The 13,539-nt window shown below is 44.8% G+C and overlaps 1 long non-coding RNA gene across 1 annotated transcript; it reads left to right on the plus strand.

Moving 5' to 3' along the window:
* The first annotated feature begins 872 nt into the window (after positions 1-872).
* LOC120939572 lies at positions 873-8,485 on the plus strand. Its single transcript, XR_005749271.1, has 3 exons — positions 873-1,018; positions 5,386-5,553; positions 8,328-8,485. It is a non-coding gene; the product is annotated as an uncharacterized LOC120939572 (long non-coding RNA).
* The last annotated feature ends 5,054 nt before the right edge of the window (positions 8,486-13,539 follow it).

Consider the following 13,539-nt stretch of genomic DNA (forward strand, 5'->3'; position numbering starts at 1 on the left):
ACCATATTTTAGTGAATGCTGAAAACTTTTTGAAAAACGCTGAGCAGTATTTTATCGCATTTTTTAAGGTGCTCGATACCGCTTCATGAATGGAGCCCAGTGTCAGTTATTAGAGTGTATGGTATTCTATCTGATCACTGTATTATTGTCACTATTGATGTCATTGCCAGTCTGCTAGTATACCTCTCCGTGAGGGTTTGTTAATGACAGATTTCATGCCACTAGACATGAGCAATTTGTTTCATTTCAAATTATTTTTTTAATGACTTTCGACAAATTTGTAAATTTGGAAATATCCGAATTAACGAAAACCCGTAAATTTGAAAATTCAAAAATCCGTAAAATTCTTGAATTCAGAAATGTGAAATTGTAAAATTAGTAAATTCATAAAATTCTAAATTTGATTATCCAAAATATAAAGAAATCCGAAAATAAACAAAAATTCGAAAAAAACAAAAATCCGAAAATTCGTATTGGAATTTCCAAAACTAATGTCATATCTAAATGAATGGAAAATAACAAATTAATAATAATAAACAACAATAATAATGAAAACTTTTTATTATTATTAATTTATTCCATTCCATTTGTTTAGATATGACATTCGTTATTTCGGATAATTCGCAACTTTGGACAAATTTGTATTCGTTACTATCACTAACATCCAAATTTGAAAGGAAATTCCAATACCTATAATTTATTAGTTAGTTAAAATTGTTAACAATGCAAATATTCTGATATTGGCCAGAAAGAAAGATAATGGAGAATATTTCATTCCACCAGAGGTATCAATATCACCCTCAGGGGCAGACCAACTGACCCGACCAGTCCTGCTGTGGGTGTGGCCTCGTCTCTCTCTATAAATATCCAGCAGGAATCTGGGATCATACACAGTCTACAGATCAACACCAACTCTCCATTGTGGTGACCAAGACACAAGACTACAACATGAAAACCACATTGATCCTCGCTGTGATCGCCACCAGTCTCTTGATGTTTCAGCTCACTGCAGCTAAAGGTCAGTTTTGTGGAGTTAATAATGCTTATATATACACACACACACACACACACACACACACACACACACACACACACACACACACACACACAGGGGTTCCTTATGTTACTGTATGGTTTCACAAATATTTGTAAAAATGAATGCAACACAAATCTCTATTTTAATCTAAAGCCAATTTATTTTTTGAGTGTAGTAGACTTAGAACACCTGTTGGGTTTGTATTGTTGTTTTTGTCCCCGCTGTAGATTCACCCTTTTGATTTAGGCCTGTGACTAATGTTGCTACCTTTTCTTCAAGCCAACCCCAAACACTTTAGCAGCCTTGGACACCTTTGGGTGCCCCGCGGAGAGTAGTAATGCAGTGCACATAGCCTGCCACAGCAAAACGTGGGTGTGGCCAAATTGCTCGTGCTGACATCATCACCTGGCGCCCCAGTAATGCCGAACCTACCCCCCAGACAGCCGCCCACAGCTCCTGGATGGCAACAGATTTGTGTGTGACTATAATGGTTACTTGGGGACCCACAGCCTGGTCTGAATAATGTGTCTGGGATTCAGTCTGCCTGAAACCCAGACACATGATTCAAAACACGTACCGTCCCGGAATCCCGGACTGTCGGGGTGAAATCCGGACAGGTGGCAACACTAAATGTGACCATTGTTGTCAGGACTGAAAGTCAGGGAAAAGTTCACCTAATGCCTTGTTCTTGGACTTTTGACCGCGCAAATGTCAGACGGACTGAAAGAGAACAGATTCTCTATCTAAGGTCCATCGGACTTCCAACAAAAAAAGTCAGATGGAGGCTACACACGGCCGGGCTTTCCGAGGAAAAAAAGCCTGTCTGACTCTTTTTCTCGGAAAGTCCAGCCATGTGTACGAGGCGTTATTAGGGTTTGAGAGAAAGTCATCACAGTATCCATGTAGGTATACTCCCCGTTGTGTGTGTGTGTGTGTGTGTGTGTTTAGTGGGTTTAATAGTATTTTTTGTTTATATTCTCCCTCTTTCAGTTACAGTTATCCTTCCTCTTTCTCTTTTGCTCTATTTGTACCTTTTTTACTGATGAATTATTAGTATGAGGTGTTTTCTATAAACCTGTTTATGAAAAGATATACAGGTGAAACTCGAAAAAATAGAATATCGCGCAAAAGTTAATTTATTTCACTAATGCAACTTAAAAGGTGAAACTAATATATGAGATAGACTCATTACATGAAAAGCAAGATAGTTCAAGCCGCGATTTGTCATAATTGTGATGATTATGGCTTACAGCTCATGAAAACCCCAAATCCACAATCTCAGAAAATGTGAATATTGTGAAAAGGTGAAATATTCTAGGCTCAAAGTGTCATACTCTAATCAGCCAATTAAGCCATAACACCTGCAAAGGGTTCCCGAGCCTTTAAATGGTCTCTCAGTCTGGTTCAGTAGGAATCACAATCATGGGAAAGGCTGCTGACCTGACAGTTGTGCAGAAACCCATCATTGACACCAGGGGTCAAGTCCTGGGGAAAAAAGTGTGGGAACTCCCACCCAAGATCCACTCCCCACCAGCTGGCTGTGCTGGTCTCAGGGTGCTGGCTGGCTGGGCTCATCCTAGCGTTGCTGTGTGACTCCGCCTCCACGTGATGTCACACGCAACCAGCCGCATACTGAAGGACAGGTGGCAGGCAAGGTCGGAGCGTGGAGGAGGAGCTCCGAGTCTGCTCGGCTCAGTTCGCCTGCCCCTCACAGTGACTCGAGTCGAGTCCTTCACTATGCGGCGATGCTGGGCATCGCCCCTTAGTGAAGGATCGGCTCTAGTCCTGCAAAAGGAACGGCGTTCCTGCTGTGAAAAAAGTGCAGGAACGCCATTTCCATGCATTCCCGCAGGACTCGAGCCCTGATTGACACCCTCCATAAGGAGGGAAAGCCTCAAAAGGTAATTGCAAAAGAAGTTGGATGTTCCCAAAGTGCTGTATCAAAGCACATTAATAGGAAGTTATATGGAAGGGAAAAGTGTGGAGGGAAAAGGTGCACAAGCAGCAGGGATGACCGCAGCCTGGAGAGGATTGTCAGAAAAGGCCATTCAAAAGTGTTAGGGACTTTCACAAGGAGTGGACTGAAGCTGGAGTCAGTGCATCAAGAGCCACCAGACACAGACTGATCCTGGACATGGACTTCAAATGTCGTATTGCTCTTGTCAAGCCTCCTGACCAACAAACAATGTCAGAAGTGTCTTACCTGGGCTAAAGAAAAACACACCTGGTCTGGTGCTCGGTGGTCCAAAGTCCTCTTTTCTAATGAGAGCAAATTTTTCATCTCATTTGGAAACCAAGGACCGGAATATGGAGGAAGAATGGAGAGGCAAGATGCTTGAAGTCCAGTGTGAAGTTTCCAAAGTCTGTGTTGATTTGGGGAGCCATGTCATCTGCTGGTGTTGGTCCACTGTGCTCCTTTCGCTCCCCCCCCTCCCTTCCCTTCACCCCCTTCCCCACAGCGCATTTACCATTTCTTATATATTGCCAAGAGGGAGATGATAGACATGAGATCGAACAATGCAGAAGAGCTGAAGCCAGCTATTGAAGCATCCTGGTTTTCCATAACTCCTCAGCAGTGCCACAGGCTGATCGCTTCCTTGCCCCGTTGCATTGAGACAGTATTTGCTGCAAAAGGGGCCCAAACCAAGTACTGCGTACATATGCATGCTTCTACTTTTCAGAGGTCCGATATTGTTCTATGTACAATCCTTGTTTTATTGATTGCATGTAATATTCTAATTTTCTGAGATTGTGGATTTGGGGTTTTCATGAGCTGTAAAGCCGTGTACACACGATCGGTTTGTCCAATGAAAACAGACCGATGGACTGTTTTCATCAGACAATCCAATCATGTGTGAGCCCCATCGTTGAAAAAAAATAGAACATGTTTTACATTTTTCCTATGGATAAAAAAACGATAGAAAAATCTGAACGTCTGTGTGGAACTCCATTGGACAAAAATCCATGCTCATAATCAAGTCGACGCATGCTCGGAAGCATTGAACTTAATTGTTTTCGGCTCGTCGTAGTGTTGTACGTCAGTGGGCCGGATTCAGAAAGAGATACGACGGCGTATCTCCTGATACGCCGTCGTATCTCTGAGTCCGGCCGGTCGTATCTATGCGACTGATTCAGAGGATCAGTTACGCATAGACATCCCTAAGATCCGCCAGGTGTAAGTGTCGGATCTTAGGCTGCAATTTCAGGCTGGCCGCTAGGTGGCGCTTCCGTAGGTTTTACGCAAGGAATATGCAAATTAGGATTTACGCCGATTCAGAAACGAACGGCCCCCGGCGCTTTTTTTTACGTCGTTTGCGTTCGGCTTTTTCCGGTGTATAGTTACCCCTGCTATATGGCCGTCGTTCCCGCGCCGAGTTTTGAAATTTTACGTCGTTTGCGTAAGTCGTTCGCGAATACGGCTGGACGTAATTTACGTTCACGTCGAAAGCAATGACGTCCTTGCGACGTCATTTAGAGCAATGCAGACTGGGATATTTTACAGACGGCGCATGCGCCGTTCAAAAAAAAGGTAAAAAACGCGGGGTCAACACAAATTTAAATAAAACACGCCCCCTACATCCCGCAAAACATACGTTACGCCGCCGTAACTAAGGGCGCAAGTTCTTTCTGAATAAAGAACTGCCGCCCAAAGTTAGAGCGGCGTTACGTATCGGAGATACGTTATGCCGGCCGGACAGATACGCTCAGGTATCTGAATCCGACCCACTGTGTTTTGGCACGATCAGATTTTTGACTGATGGTGTGTAGGCAAGACTGATATCTAATCATGTGTACAGGGCTTAAGCCATAATCATCACAATTATGACAAATCACGGCTTGAACTATCTTGCTTTGCATGTAATGAGTCTCATATATTAGTTTCACCTTTTAAGATGCATTAGTGAAATAAATGAACTATTGCACAATATTCAAATTTTTCGAGTTTCACCTTTAAGTGTTTAAAAAATCAGGGACATCCTGACACTTTCACAATGGTGGGTGAAGGGTGAAAGGTAGGTGTGGATAAATTGAGATGAAAATTGGGCATAGTTTGAAGGGGCATGCCCTAGGTCTACTAGGAAATGCCCTGGCATCAATGGGAGGAATATTGCCCCAGCATTGGTGGTCAGTTGTCAGTGGTAAATATCGTAGTTTACATATACAATTTGGTTCAAATCACATGACAGATCTGCCAAACTGTTCAGATTACATTTATGAGCTCAGGCCTTCTGTCTAGTGGTACACCCAGCGCTGATTATACTTTTCTGTAAGGTTCTAGCAGTTATGTTGTTTAATATCCATTATCTCTTTTTATGTTGCTGATATTCAGGTGTTTTTGTATTTTCCAGATCCAAGCTGTTCCTTACCTAGAATAGTGGGTCCATGCAAGGCATATGTTCGTCGCTATTATTATGATCAAAATTCAGGTCAATGCATCGGATTCATGTATGGCGGTTGTAAAGGAAATAACAACAACTTTTCTGACAGTAGATCCTGCCAGATTGCCTGCAATTGAGGTATTTTTATCTCTGTGCTTTATCATTGTATGTTGCTCAACATTGATTCATTTCAGAACATTTCAAGCCACAACCCACCACAATGATGCATAAAGGTTTTTCCTAGAGGTCCCTGGCACTATTCTGGGCTGACTAGAGTCTGTATTTAGTGATCAAGGTTGTATTATGATTATTACAAGTCTTTAAAATGTTTGTTACCCTAAAAAAAAAGAAAGAAAAAGGATCCTGCTCATCAGGGGCGGACTGACAACTCATGGGGCCCCCGGGCAAAAGGAGATTATGGGGCCCCGGGCAATAGGAGATTTTGGGGCCACACAGTATACATACACACATACAGTATACACACACACAGACACACAATATACACACACAGGGCCAGATTCACAAAGGTTAGCGGATCTTTAGATCCGTGTAACCTATGTGAATTAAGATCCGCCCTCGCAAGTTTGTGAGGAAAGTGTCAAATTCACAAAACACTTACCTCCAAACTTGCGACGGCGGATCCTAACTCCCCCAGCGGAATTCAAATTCCACGGCTAGGGGAGTGTCATATTTAAATCAGGCGCGCTCCCGCGCCGATTTAAATACGCATGCGTCGTCCGGGGAATTTCCCGGCGTGCATTGCTCCCACTGACGTCAATAGGACGTCAGTGGTTGCGACGTGAGCGGGACTTGCGACGCGCGTGTTCGTGAATCGGCGTACGCAAACGACGTAGGGAATTTCAAAATCGACGCGGGAACGACGGCCATACTTAACAATACTTACCCCTGCTTTTAGCATGGGTAAGTATACGACGGGTACCGCGCTACGGAAACGACGTAAGAACACCGCGTCGGGTCCGCGTACGGTCGTGAATTTCGCGTATCTCGCTGATTTACATATTATTCAGTGTAAATCAGCGGGAACGCCCCCGGCGCCATTTTTAAATAAAAAAAAGATCCGACAGTGTAACACAGTGTGACACTGTCGGATCTTAGCCCTATCTATGCGTATCTGATTCTATGAATCAGGTGCATAGATAGGACCAGAAAAAATCCGAGATACGATGGTGTATCTGAGATACTCCATCGTATCTCTTTTGTGAATCTGGCCCATAGTATACATACACACAGAATATACATACACACACTGAAAAGATACTGGAGAGGCGGGGCAGCTATAATCTTGTGATTTACAAAAAAAAAAAAAAGATTTTTACATACTGTCCCTGGTTTTACAGAGGCTGGCAACCCTGTCCCTAGTGGCATGGGGCCCTCGGGAAGTGCCTAAGTGCCCAAATGGTCAGTCCGCCCCTGCTGCTCATTTAACCACTTCTGCCCCGGAAGAATTTTGATAAGGCCCTGCCTGCAGACCCCCACAACTACTGGCTAGGGTTGTAGGGAAAAGGCCCTTGTCCCCATCAACATGGGTACAAGGTACTTAAGGGAGAAGAGCCTGTGGCCTGGTATGGTTCTATTTTAAATAAAAATTGGCATGGGAGTTTACCTCAAAATCCATACCAGACCTAAGGGTCTGGTATGGATATGGAGGAAACCCATGCCATTTTTAAACATTTTGGTGTGAGGTTCCCCCAAAAAATCCATACCAGGTCCGAAAGAAGGTTTATTTTGACTATTTTTTATTTACGTTCAGCTATCAACGGGGAATACTGCTGACAGCTGGTGACTCATCCATTGTTAAGGACACATTGGTTTGCTTCCTGGCTCACTGCTTAAAGCCAGGGCTCACCAGAATTTTTTTTTTTTAAAAGTCAGCAGCTACAAATACAGCACTTACTAACACTTACCTGTCCAAGACACCCGCCGAAGCCGAGCGGTAGCTCGCCTCTCGGCTTCCCCCGCCGCCATCCTCTGTAAGGTAATCGGGAAGTGAAGCTCTGCGGCTTCACAGCCCGGTTCCCTACTGCACGTGCGAGAGTCACGCTGTGCAGTTCCCAATGGTTCCCGTAGTGTTCTGGGAGCCGAGTGTTTCCCAGAACACAACAGGGGGGTGACGCGGAGGGGCCCGACTCCCGCGGGAGTCTATACCCGGAAGTGGTGCAAATACCTGTTTTATACAGGTATTTGCACCCCCTGAAAGGTGTCAAATGTGACACCGGAGTGGGGAGGGTTCCGAAAAGCGGAGGTTCACTTTTGGGTGAACCTCCGCTTTAACAACCAGACATTCACTGGTTGATAAAGACGCTGGTGGCCTCTGCTTGTCACTGGCATTTAGCAGAGTTTAGGAGCTGTCAGCCTTTTTTTTTCTGGCACTAAAATCTCTTGTCAAAAAACAATGCTAAAAGCCTAATGCGGCGTACACGCGGTCAGAATTTCCCACAACAAATGTTCGATGGGAGCTTTTTGTCAGAAATTCCGATCGTGTGTAGGCTCATGTGTCGGACATTTGCTGTCGGAATTTCCAACAACAAAATCCGTTCTCGTAAATTCCGATCGTGTGTGGACAATTTCGACACACAAAATTCAATGCATGCTCTGAATCAAGTACGAGACGGAAGCGATCGGTCTGGTAAAACTAGCGTTCGTAATGGAGATAGCACATTAGTCACGCTGTAACAGACTGAAAAGAGAGGCAGAATGACTGGAATTTGCCCCCACAGGATGTCTTTCTAGACATGTACAATGTCCAGTGTCCTCAACTGACTGATATTAATGCAACTTACTTTAAAAGAAATTGAGACTAATAATTCTGCATTTATAAACTGATGGTTTTTACTGTTTTATCTTTTAACATTTGAAATGACATGTCATTTATTTTTCTTTTTTTTTTACAGTATAAGGAAACTTATTGAACTTTACAGAACTTTCAAACCTAAAAAGACCAGATGATGTTCCTTCTTATATTGTTTACTGATATTGTAATGTGATAGAAATTATTCTGTTCTGTAACAGTTCTGTTCTTTCCATAATAAACGAATGAGTTTTACTTTCTCTTTAGCATCCTTTTGCTTATTTCTTAAAGCCTAGTTGAACTGTTAAAGTTGGAGTTGATGTTTTCTATAGTCCTCATTAGTTTTGGATGAAGGGTTCAACCCGAGCATGAGTTTGGGCCCACATAGGCTGCTCGCCCCATTTGGGAAAAATTTGCAGGGTGTTTGACGGGTGTTCTTCCCACCGAATGACCTGCAATTGACTGCTTGCATTCTGCTCCTTGATTGGGCAAAGCTTTGCCCAATTAGGGCACAGTGAAAGCTGGTTGTTAAGGAGCAGGGCTGGGTTGCCGGATGCGGCATCCTTAACAACTGATGAGTCCTCAGCTGTCAATGGGCTTCCCCGCTGACAGCTGAATAAAAAAACAAAAACATTGCCAGTAAAAAAGGCAATAATCTGCAAAAATCCATACCAGACCCTTATCCGAGCGTGCAGTCTGGTAGGTCAGGAAAGGGGGGAAGTAAGCACCACCCTTACTAAACTATGCCAAGCCACATTCCCTCAACATAGAGGGTGCTTTGGGACAGGGGGGGCTCTGCTACCATATTGATGGGGACAAGGGTCTCCCCACAAACTTGGGCTGTGGTTGTGGGGGTCTGCGGGTGGGGGTTTATCGGAATCAGGAAGTCCCCTTTAAGAAGGGGGCCTCCAGATGCCACCCCTCCCTATGTGAATGAGTATGGGGTACATACAGTAGTACCCCTACCCATTTACCAAAAAAGTGTCACAAAAAATAAAAAAAGTAGACAGGTTTATGTCAATTCCTTTATAAAAAAAATAAAATAAATCAGTGTCCACTGATATAGTTCCATCATCAATTACGCGACTGAAAAGAAAAAAAAAACAATTGTTCCGCCCGCTATGAAGGCAAACAGCTGAATACCTGGCGTGCCGTTTGACAGTTCTCATGTAGGTAAGTGCGGGACCAGTGTCGATCCTGACCCCCCTGGAGCCCTAAGCAAAATTCTGCTAAGGGGCCCTCTACCTGACCCGTGATGCCGTCACCCATAACTCTTTACCAATCCCCTTGGATAGCGACTGACCACATAAGAGGGACAGACCTAGAGTGGTGATAGGGTGACCCGTGGCCCCCAGATTTTAGTATCGCCTCACCAGGAGTCAGGAGTAGTACCACAGTATCAGTACACAATGCTTTGCCTGGGGCCCAAATCACATACAGGATCCCTATACCTCTCCATACACAGTGCCCCTAGCAACAGATGGTTGCTCTGGCCATACACAGATCACCTTAGAGCCCGGCAGCCAATGAACAGCTCGCCATAATGTATTTCCATGGAAAGGATTTTTAGAGAAGTCAGAAATCTTTTCCCCATACTCTTCTTCTGAGATAATGGAAGAAAGAATTGTATCCACTATCTAGCCACTTGTTATTACCAGAAGGCAGCCAGCTGCTCCTATAGGTCCCTGTAACCAGACTAAAGGTGTACCCAGTATTACCAAGCATTACCAACAATTTGACTTGACGTATGTTCACACATGGAGTATCTCATTCATAATAATACAGGAAAATTCTGTGGAACACCTCATAATGTCCAGAAAAGGAAATGGAAAGGTTCACAATTTTAGATCACATTTTTTAACTGCATAATCTGTTCTGCCCATACATTCAATGCTCTCTGGCAGATGAAGCTGTTGAAGGCTCACTGTGGCACAATGCCCAAAGAAAGCAGAAATCGGTATTAAGCTATTTGGCTCAGTATAATCTTTTATATCCTTGGAGTGAAGGATATAAGAAAACAGAAAAGCATGCACTAGCATAGTGTAATTTTATTATAAAAAGCAATAGTACTGCACACACAGAGTAAAACCATTGCACAGATTGCATGTACATAGTAATGTAATGTAACAAGGAGCCTCCACTTGCGTCCAAGAAATTTTTTCCCCTTAACAAAAATGTCCCCCTTAACCCCTTCCTTACCGGGCCATTGTAAAATTACGCCGGCAGGAACTCTCCTTCGATCCGGGTGGACGTCATATGACGTCCTTTGTTTCCGGTAAACTAGGGCGCGGTTGCCGGCGCAAACGCACGCCCGTGGCACCGCTCGTGACCCGGCGCGTGTGCCCGGCGGCCGCGATTGCTTCCGGGCTCCCTCGATTGCCGGTGATCACGGCAGGAGTGTGGATCTGTGTGTGTAAACACACAGATCCACCTCCTGTCAGAGGTGAGGAGACAGATGTGTGTTCCCAGTACAGAGGAACACAGATCGATCTCCTCCCTTGTGAGTCCCCTCCCCCCTACAGTTAGAACACACTTTAGGGAACTTATATGTGGGAATCTTCTGCGCTAGCCAAAGTGAAACTAAATGAGGAATAGACAAGGTGTAGATAATGTGAAAGTGTAAATAAATGAAAATGCTGCTCAAATCACTGTGTATGGTTAAAGAAAAAGGGATGGATGAGCGCAAAAACAATTACACTGAGAAAAATAATAAATAAACAAAAAAAGTGCCTTAAATATAATCCAAACTGGTGATGTGCAAATTAAACCATAAAGCAAGTGTAAACAAAACTAACGTTAAGTTTAACTGCGGTCAGGCGGAAAAGTTGGTAACTGGGAACCAGGAGAGGATATGTGCAGTGTGGTCTACAGGACTCAAAATGTCAAGTCCTAAGCCACTAGCCAGGCCTTAAGAGTTACTCGCCACCAGTTGCCCTAACCAACACCTCCCCTGCCCCACCCCTAAGTCTGCCCCTAAACACGACCTTGTAAATTATTTCATGAAAATACACTGTTAAATATATTAAACATAATTACGTTCCAAAAATAAATATTAACAAAAGTAACATAAAGCATATCAATACCCATCTGTGCAGCCTCACTGTGCCCGTGAACGCAGCCTCAGTGTGCCCGTAAATGCAGCCTTACTGTGCCCCATCAATGCAGCCTTACTGTGCCCCATCAATGCAGCATTACAGTGCCCCATCATATGCAGCATTACTGCGCCCCATCACTTGCAGCCTTACTGTGTCCCATCAATGCAGTCTTACAGTGCCCCATCCCTTGCAGCATTACTGTGCCCCATCACTTGCAGCATTACTGTGCCCCATCAATGCAGCATTACAGTGCCCCATCAATGCAGCATTACAGTGCCCCATCACTTGCAGCCTTACTGTGCCCCATCACTTGCAGCCTTACTGTGCCCCACCACTTGCAGCCTTACTGTGCCCCATCACTTGCAGCCTTACTGTGCCCCATGACTTGCAGCCTTACTGTGCCCCATCACTTGCAGCATTACTGTGCCCCATCACTTGCAGAATTTCAGTGCCCCATCACTTGCAGCATTACTGTGCCCCATCGATTGCAGCATTACTGTGCCCCCTACCCCCATCAATGCAGCCTTACAGTGCCCCATCACTTGCAGCATTACAGTGCCCTATCCCTTGCAGCATTACTGTGCCCCATCACTTGCAGCATTACTGTTCCCCATCGCTTGCAGCATTACTGTGCCCCATCAATGCAGCCTTACAGTGCTCCATCACTTGCAGCATTACTGTGCCCCATCACTTGCAGCATTTCAGTGCCCCATCACTTGCAGCATTTCAGTGCCCCATCACTTGCAGCATTTCAGTGCCCCATCACTTGCAGCATTACTGTGCCCCATCGCTTGCAACATTACTGTGCCCCATCGCTTGCAGCATTACTGTGCCCCATCGCTTGCAGCATTACTGTGCCCCATCACTTGCTCATTTCTGTGCCCCATCAATTGCAGCATTACTGTGCCCCATCATCACTTCAGACTCACCACAAACACTGCCCTGGCGCCGCTTTGTGCCAAGGCTCTCCTTCTCCTCCTCTTGTATCTCACACACAGCGGGCATCTTCCGCTGTGTGTCATGGAGCTTGGTTTGTGTTTGACGTCACATTGTGATAAGGTCCTGCCCCCTTAGACCGGCTAATGTGATAGGCAGAACACTGATTCAATCTACTATCACATTAGCCGACCTAGGGGGGTGGGACCTTATCACTCCGTGCCATCAAACACAGACCCAGCTCCATGACACACAGAGGAAGATGCACGCCGTGTGTGATACAAGAGGAGGAGAAGGAGAGCGCTGCAGCCTCGGCTCAAAGCGGCGCCAGGGCAGTCCAGCCCTGCCGCTCTCTGTGTCCTTCGGCTGACAGTTTCCTGGCTGATCGCTTCAGCCAGGAAACTGTCAGCCTGGTTCACCCCCGCTCCTCACTCGCCCTGGACTAAATTCCACTCGCAAAATGCGAGCAAACGAGTGATTTTTTGAGGGCTGGTGGTCTATATATATTTTGATCATTTTGATCATTTGATCACCTTCAGCATTACACACAACACCTTATCACTCCAATTTGACCACCTTCACTGTCCCTGCTGGGCTTGCTCTATCACATATATATTTCACTCACACAACCTTCACCAATCCCAACACTCTTTTAATTCAAGATTGCACCTTAATCTACTACAATTACACTCCATCTTACATTGCATACTAACATACCTTATTACCCATACTCCTAGAAGTTAACTATACTTCTGGGATTTTTGGTACCTGATGAGACATTATGATAGCAGTTGGTCCATATACTTCTAATAATCCATGTTAATGTGCCAAGAGCCAATTTACCCATAACCTTTACACTCTATATATGGTCTTAGATTGGGAATTCATTGCAGGTTCCGATTCTCCCGTCCCCTGGAGGGTGTCAATCTTGTGTGGCTCCTTGTAAGCCCCTCGGACCGGGCTCTTCCGCTGTGGGGGAGTGGGTGCCCCAATGGGATCCTCCTCATCACCCGGCGATTCACAACCCATCAGGCCATGGGTCCACTTCAGCGGTAAATATCTCATCATGTTAGACCCCAAATGGGACTTATGATGATGTTTTCCTATATCTGAAATTATGTAAGGTGTTTTATAGAGCCAATTTCCCCCTGATGATGACCGCTACAGAGGTCAAAACGCGTCAGTAATTCCACCACGTTCAGCAATCTGATGTGTAACAATGTGCACAGTATTGTGTAAACTTGAATATAAGCTACATTGTGGATTATGTATTTTACCTATTGG

Source organism: Rana temporaria, chromosome 5 (assembly GCF_905171775.1).
Source record: "Rana temporaria chromosome 5, aRanTem1.1, whole genome shotgun sequence".
In the NCBI taxonomy this organism is placed as follows: Eukaryota; Metazoa; Chordata; class Amphibia; order Anura; family Ranidae; genus Rana; species Rana temporaria.